The sequence below is a fragment of the Sorex fumeus genome, unplaced genomic scaffold (genome assembly GCF_029834395.1).
Source record: "Sorex fumeus unplaced genomic scaffold, SorFum_2.1 ptg000063l, whole genome shotgun sequence".
Classification (NCBI taxonomy): Eukaryota; Metazoa; Chordata; class Mammalia; order Eulipotyphla; family Soricidae; genus Sorex; species Sorex fumeus.
This window is the reverse complement of record NW_026606120.1, coordinates 64,302,176-64,310,483: the sequence shown is the minus strand read 5'-3', so window position 1 is coordinate 64,310,483 and position 8,308 is coordinate 64,302,176. Positions and strand designations below refer to the sequence as shown.

Here is an 8,308-nt window from a genome sequence, read left to right as displayed (position 1 = left end):
GGGGTGAGCTGTCTGTGTGCTGAGACGGCCATTCATTTGCTGGCTCTCCTTTCTTCCCTCCTGTATATGGAGGTGCAGGGGGGCTAAAATAGGGGGGTGGAGGGGAGAGAGGCAGGGGAGAGGCCCTGGCGGGGGGAGAGGAGAATAAGATTCAAGGCCCCAGACAGACGGATACATAGAAAAAGTCCCAACTTCCTGTGTGCCCTGATCCACCGATCACTAACTGACCTTGTAAACCTCAGTTGACTCTCTTAAGAGTGCCTCACTCATGGAGCGATGGGATTGGAAGGCCCCTTTCTGTGCACAGACCCTCACCCCTCATGTTTTAGCAATCTCATGGTAACTGTCAGGTCAGAGGGTGCTTTTGAGATATTCATCTGGGCCAGAGAGATGGCTCAAAGGGATAGAGCTTGTGATTGGCATGTAGGAGCCCCAGGCTTGATTCCCAGCACCGCATGGGCCTCTGACCACCACCAGCAATGACCTCAGAAAGAGAGAGAGAGAGAGAGAGAGAGAGAGAGAGAGAGAGAGAGAGAGAGACAGAAATTGAGACATAGATGGAAAGAGAGCGGGAGAGATTGAGAGACAGCAGGAGAAGGAGAGATGGGAGGGAAGAAGGGAGGAAGGGAGGGAGGAGAGGTTTTATAGGGTCAGTCCTTGCTGTGTTCAGACGAGAACAGTGCCATCTGGAGGAGAGAGACCTGCTGAGTCTCTCATCCAGCCTCAGACATGCAGAGCCCCTGATGTTCCAGCTTTATCCGGTGCTCTGTCTCCTCTCCTGCTCTTCGCCATGTGAACCCCAAAGACAGAGAGGATCCGAATTGCAGATGCAAAAATCTGACTGCACTGACTGCCTCCACCCACCAGCTCCTGGGCCTCAGCACAGGTGCTCCGGGTCTGGACACTCCCATTCATCATGCTGAACTGCAGCATCACTTTCCCCAAGAGATGCCTCTAGCCTCCTGCTGGGAGGCAGCTCTCCCTGCCCTGAACCTTAGCTCCCTCCACCCCCAAGTGTTCCAGCCATCCTCCTCTTCCCATGCCTGGCTTCTACCATGTCACCAGTGTTCACCATGTGTTCACCAACTGCCAGCGCCTGGGGAAGGGGTGGACTGAGACTGTCTATAATGCATGGGTTGATTCCAAACCTACTCATTCAACCTGGACTCTTTATTTTTTGGGATGTTTCTGTATTTTCATATGCTATTTGCAGAGATTTAAATAAGGAAAAAAAGAAAAGAAACTGGGACTGGGGTGTGGCTCAAATCCTGCAGTGCCTGCCTAGCATTTCCGGTTCTGTGGGTTGGATCCCCCAACACCACACGGCTTGCACAAATACGGCGACATTAGCAGGATGGAACCAATATCGGATACTGTGGTTCTGTGTGGGCTGCCTTACTGCACAGATCTGCACTCAGTCGCCTGAGTAATGAGACTTACCTTGTCCAGAAAGATGTGTACCAAGGGCTGGGCAGCTGGACTGCTGAGTGGACGAGCTGGATATAGGCAATAAGGGGAGAGTCGAGGTTACTGTCTGGAGAGACTTTTTTTAATGCTAACCCTTGAGTAAGGACATTAGGGAAATTTCTGAGCACTTTGGTGTTGGTGGGGTACAATAACTTTGTCTATTAATACCATAAACATTAGCACTATTATAGCCTTGCTACCTAAACGATAGTAAAATAAAATTTAAGATAGTAAAATTAAAATACTTAGTAATAAGCTTTAAAATGTCAGATAATATATCACCTTAGAATATATATATCTCAACAACTCAACAACAAAAAGTAAATGCCAGTGTTGATGTTCTATGTTATTTGGCCATTTCCTCTTTTTATGCAGATGAAAATTTAAGTCTCACCAAACATGATGGACATTTTGATCCTGTTTATGTCGGGGTGTTTTGACTGTGGTGACTTTAGAATGGTGCTAGAATAATAGAGTCTGAAGGGAAACCAAAACAATCTATGTTGCAATTTCTGGATTTTTTTTTTTCAGAAATTGGATATTTTATGCATCTCTACCAAACTTGCCTTCATACATTAAAATTCCTAGTTTGTAAAACCTGTTGTTTGGTGGGGGGAAAAAATTCAAAATTTAGACGAAAATGTTTCTTTGCCTAATTATGTGTCAAGAAAAGTGGACAAATCCAACTGCATAGTCCTACTGAATATGAATATGCAAAGACCAGTTGAGACAGTCATTGACAAACTCTCAGTGCTTAAAGCAAGAACATAGCATTTGTCAGCCCTTATTTATTATTGTAACAGACCAGTTTGCAGGTCTGTTGTCTTTTTCCTTTAAAATGAAATCTAGTGCTTACTTTAGCAGCACATATACTAAAACTGAAAAAACACAGAGAAGATTAGCATGGTCCCTGTGCAAGAGTGACATGCAAATTTGTGAAACACTCCTTATTTTTAAGAAAATAAATATAATAAAATTTATTGGGGCTGGGAACTTATCTCAATAGAAGAGCACAGACTTAGCATGCAGGTGACGCTGGATTCCATCCTTAACATCATACACATGTAAAAAAAATGTAGATTAATTTTAAAAGTTTATAGCTCTGTCCTCCCATTGTTCATCGATTTGCTCGAGTGGACCCAGTAATGTCTCCATTGTGAGACTTGTTACTGTGTTTGGCATATCACATATCATAGTAAAATAAAATTTAAGATATTGTTTGGCATATCAAATACATCATGGGTAGCTTGCCAGGCTCTGCTGTGCAGTCGAGATACTCTTGGTAGCTTGCCGGGCTCTCCGAGAGGGGCAGAGGAATCCAACCCAGGTCAGCCTGGTTGGCTTCGTGCAAGGCAAATGCCCTATCTGCTGTGCTATCACTCCAGCCCATTTTTTAAAAAATAGATTATAAAGTAGACAATTCCAGTTTTATAATTCTATTGAACATGAATCTCCAAAAACAAATTAAAGCAGTCATTAATAAACCCACAGTGCTTAAAGCAAGAACATAGAATTTTTTGGCTCTTTATTATAACATACCAGTGTGAAGGTTTATGATTTTTTCTTTTAAAATGAAATCTTTGGGGGCTGGAGCGATAGCACAGCAGGTAGGGCATTTGCCTTGCATGCGGCTGACCTGGGTTCAATTCCCAGTATCCCATATGGTCCCCTGAGCATCATCAGGAGTAATTCCTGAGTGTGTGAGCCAGGAGTAATCCCTGTGCAGTGCCGGGTATGACCCAAAAAGAAAAAAAAAAAAAGAAATCTTTGGGAGCTGGGAACTTAGCTCAACAGGAGAGCACAAGTTTAGCATGTATAAGGTCTTGGGTTCCATCCTAGCACTAAACATATGCAAAAAAATACTTATACTAAGAAAAAAAGAGATTCATTTAAAAATTAGATTTAAAAGTAAACACAAATATTCAAAACTAAATTCAGACAGTCATTGACAACCCGCAGTGCTTAAAGCAAAAATACAGAATTTGTTGACTCCTTATTTAGTATATAACAGACCAGTATGCAAGTCTATGATTTTTCTTTTAAAATGAAATCTTTGGGGGCTGGGAACTTAGCTCAATAGAAGAGCACAGATTGGACATGTACACGGCCCTGGGCTTCATACTTAGCATCACACATATGCAAACATACTTACACTTAAAAAATATATTGATTTTTAAAATATGCGTCTACAAGCCAGATATGTGGCTCAGTGGCAGAACAGTTGCTCTGCATGTGTGAGGGTTCAATCACCAGCGTACACACACACACACACACACACACACACACACACACACACACGGAAGAGTATTAATCTACCACTCTCCGTGGTAGTTATTCATGATTGAGTTCCAGGCACACAGTGTCCACTTCCCTCCATCAATGTTAGTTTCACTTCAGCCTCCCCCTCTCCCACACCTGCCTCCAGGACAGGCACTTTTTCCTTTTTCTTTACATCACTGCAAAAGATTCACTATTTTTTTTAAACCAATACGATTTTGCACATGACATTCAATAAAAAAGAAGTCCTCCACTTTCTGTCTGTTATTGTTTGTTTTCATTTATGAATTGTTACCGAACATAATTTTCTTTTCCAGATGAGAGAAAACGATTTTGCTCTGACTTTGCCCCTGGGTGTTCCCAGCTTTGGTGAACTCAATTTCATCTTGATCTTCCAATAAGACATTTGACCCATCCACCCCCCTCCCCCAGTCTCCCAGATTAAACTGTGATCACCTTGGTTCTGGTGCAGGTCCATTTTGATAAGCATGGCAGGAGATGAATCCCTGACAGCATTTAGGAGATTTACCCACTATAGCCCCCTTGACATTGAGGCCAGAGACATCTCAACTGTGAGAATCATCTGGAGTATCACAGGATGTCTAGCGGCATCCCTGGACTTTACCAGCTACATGTCTGTGGCATGTCCTCCACTGAGTGGTGACAATAAAAACTGTCCTTGAGTGAGAATCATTGCTGTAGCTGGAGATTGAGCAGTCTACAGACCTGGAAGAAGAAGTTGAACTTGGACAAATTTTTTGTCATCAAGGAATCTCTGCTCTCTGCATTCGTAGTTGGAATAAAAACAGTTAGTTTGATTTGACAAGTTCCAAGATCACGTACATGAAAATGACTTGTCTAATAGCAAACCATTTATAAATGCATTGGGGGTATTATTATAAAGAGGTTAAACATGTTAGACTGCATTGCAGTGGTATGTGGAGGGGAGGGGGGAATGGAGCTCTTAAAAATATCTACAATTGATTTCTTCTATATTTGGGTCCCAAAGAAACTTAATTGGCCAATTAAAATTAATTTCTTCTTTTCCGATGTAAAAGACCCATTCATTCAGCTTGATTTCTTTGGCTTAAGTATTTAGTCAATTCAAAGAACAAAGGTTTGAAACCTTTCCCTTCATTGCACTCCACCTTCTCTTCCTGCAGACAGTTTTTGGGGAAGGGCATGGAATTTGTGGACCTTAGGTTGGGGTGGGTTTAGGTCTATGCCACTCATGGCTCTGTGTTGGTCCCTGAGCAGTTCTGGTTTCTAGGTAGCATCCCGGGAAATGGATCCCACAGTCTCCTTAGGAGCTTTGGGTGTGGTTCCAGATTTGACACTCAGAGGTGAATCCCTGCACCCTGCACACAACTCAGTTTGATTTTCATCGTTCCTTGATTCCATCCTCTGTGTCTCACACCAAGGGACTCTGTACCAAGCAGACATCCACAAGCCTCTGCCCTCCAAACCTCAGCCTCTACCCTAGCTAGCTTCTTCCCAGTTCTCCTTCCTGCCGAGAGCCCCACTGGATGGTCTGTCAGAGAGCTCTGCTCTGCCTTTCCATATTCAGTTCTCCCGCTTCCCCTTGGGGTCCTGGTATCTCCTGTGGAACATTTTTCCTCCCCTCTCCGCCCCAGCATCCCTGGGCTTGACCCTGAGTTTCTGTGGGAGCAGAAGTGCCCACAACTGCCACTTCTTGCTCTGTTTTCTCTCTTTTCTGAGCCCCCTTCTCAGACCTGTAAATATCCTCCTATTTTCCTGTTGGGTGCAGAACTCCCCAGATATCCCATTTATACCCCATTTCCTTCCCTCAAATTTGAGGGCTTCTTCCTAGAATGATCAGGAGGGGCTTTTTTGGGGGGGGTCCCTCCCAGTGATGCTCAGCTGGCTGTACAGTGCTGGGTCCTGAGGATGTGACCCTGTGCAGGACCTGCAGTACTCGCTATTATCTGACCCACCTCCAGAGCAGAGTGCTTCGATGCTCCAGGGACCATGTGGTGCCAGGGATCAAAGCAGGGTCACCTGCCTGCAGGGTAAGCGCCCTAAGCCTTGTCCTAGCTTCTCTTCTTCCCAACTCGCTTACAGCAACTTTTTCCCAGTCAAAAGGGAAGAGCCTCTGGTGAAGAACCAGCTTGATCGGTTCAGAGTCCTATCAATTACTAAGAGCTCAAGACACATTTCAAACCATGAGCAGTCAGAGCGAGGGCTCAGGGCCAGGTGATGGGAAAGAAGAATGTGCTGGAAATGAAAAGCAGGCCCCCAAGGCCTTCATCTTTCAGCCAACTGTCCTCCCACACAGAGATCCACTCCTGCCCTTGAAAAGCATGCTCTTCCTCCCAGGGAACATAGCAGAGATCCGCTCCAGTGTGTGTCCTGCCTTCTCCTCCATCCCCTCCCTTTCCCCCCGCCTTGCTTTTTCCATGTGAGTTCCCTGCTCTCGGGATGTGGTTTCCTGGGAGGTTTGCTCTTGGGAGTTGTCCCCTGGAAAGAGGCCTAGGGTGAGCAGAGGGCTCCCTGCTGGCGTTCCTGCAGTGTTTAGCTGGGGAAGCCGGGCTGACACAGCTGCTCTGGCAGGCCGTCTTTCCAAGGAGAGCTGCCAAGCATGTGGGGCCTCTGTGGAGAGAGCTGGAGACGCACCCTGCACAGAGAAGCTGTGTGCGTGTGTGTGCGTGTGTGTGTGTGCGCGCGCGCGCGCGCGCGTGTGTGTGTGTGTGTGTGTGTGTGTGTGTGTGTGTGTTGTGGCGGAGGGTAGGGAAGAGAGGGAGAGGGGTGTCTTCAGAACCAGCTTGCAAGATTGTGAGAGGAGATGCCAGAGCCATTCATTCACTGGCCTGATGCACTGCAGAAAGCAATTCCCAGGGGCTCCAAAAGCCTTCCTAGAGAATTTCTATCAGACCTCTGTTGGGGGCCATTAAAGCATTCTGGGTAGCCCCCCAAACTTCTGTGCACATGTGTGTAGGATCATGCACATACACACAAGCACACATGCATGATTGTGCATGGGCACACGTGTGCTTGCACACACACGCGCACACACACACGCGCGCGCACACACACACACACACACACACACACACACACACACATGCACGCACGCACCTCCCCATTGGACTTTGTGTAGAAGCCAGAATGAATTTAATGGAACTTCCTTTGCCACATGGACAAAAATAACTCTGGCATCCCCTTCTGGATGGATTTTAATTAAGAAAGACACAGCACTTAAACTATGCTTATTACTTTCAGTTGTTTGAGGAGGCTGCGGGCTTAGAGAAGGCAATGGGAGTCAAACCGGGTTTTTGAATGCGATGGCTCTGGCAGGAGGGAAGTGACAAGTTTATAAATCTCTCTCTCCCTGCTTCCAGGCAGCCTGGCTGAGCTAGGAGGTGCCGGTTTTAACCTCAACCACTCCAGGGCTAACATTCCGAGTCCTTCTCTGAGCCAGAACTCCACCAAATTAGTATTTCATGGACATTTGCTTTTTCTGAGTTAAAAGAATTGGAATTTGACCTGCAGGCCCTATTGGAGACCCTCTTTCTAGCGGAGACTGGGGAGACGCCCAAATGTGATCAGGGGTTTTCCCTAGCATTGCATGTAGCACACTAGCGACTGTAATTCACAGCACACATGGCATGAATCATTGTAAAAGGACATGAATGACTGCGTGGGTGGGTGTGCTCAGAATGAACCCGAGGCGGAAGAATTATGTGCGGAACCTGGTGGGTCTCCCCACAGACTGGAGTCCTACCACAAACTTGGCCTATGGGTGCCCCCCAGAGAGATCCCATTGCTCCATTTTCCTCCATTCTTATGGATGAAGAAATCTCTGATAAAATTTTAAACCTGGAAGGGGATCCTAAAGAGATAGTACAGGGATTAAGACACTTGCCACAGCTGACCCTGGTTCTATCCCTGGCACCACATGCAGTCTCCAGATCTCTGCCTGGAGTGACCCCTGAGCACAGTGCCAGGAACAGCCCCTGAGTATTTGCTAGATGTGGCCCCAAATCCCAAGACAAATAAATGGGAAGAAAGGAGGGAACTTCTCACCACCCCCTTTCCTGCACTGTAAAGTAATTAGAATAGTAATATCAACCTTAGAGGGCTCATATCAACCTGAGAAGGATCATAAAGAGCTCAGACATGTTGCCAAAGATTTTGGGTTCCAACATATTGCATGACTGTATCCTCAAAACGTAGTCAATCATGCAGCAAATATTTGGTTATCTGTTATGGACCACACACACCCTATTCTAGAGCCTGGGGGGTACAGAAGTGAACAGGGTAGGTGGAGCTGATGAATGAGACAAGAAAGACAAATAAAAAGAAAAAAATGCCACATCACAATAGATATCAAAAAGAGAACAAAATAAAACAGAGTGACAAGTTGGGGTGGAGGTGGAGTGAGGGAATTTTAGATATTTTAGATGAGTTTGCTCTCCAAACAAATGAGCAAACAAACAAACAACAAAATTTCCTTGAAAGTTAATTTCCTTGGGGGCCTGGAGAGGGAGTTCAAATAATTGGAGCCACAGCTGGTGTGTGTTAGGGTCCAAGTTCAATCTCTGGA

The 8,308-nt window shown here is 45.7% G+C and overlaps 1 non-coding gene across 1 annotated transcript; it reads left to right on the top strand.

The window, feature by feature from the left end:
• Positions 1 to 2,315: 2,315 nt before the first annotated feature.
• On the top strand, positions 2,316 to 2,422 carry LOC130036259 (U6 spliceosomal RNA). Its single transcript, XR_008794312.1, has one exon. It is a non-coding gene; the product is annotated as a U6 spliceosomal RNA (small nuclear RNA).
• Positions 2,423 to 8,308: the final 5,886 nt, after the last annotated feature.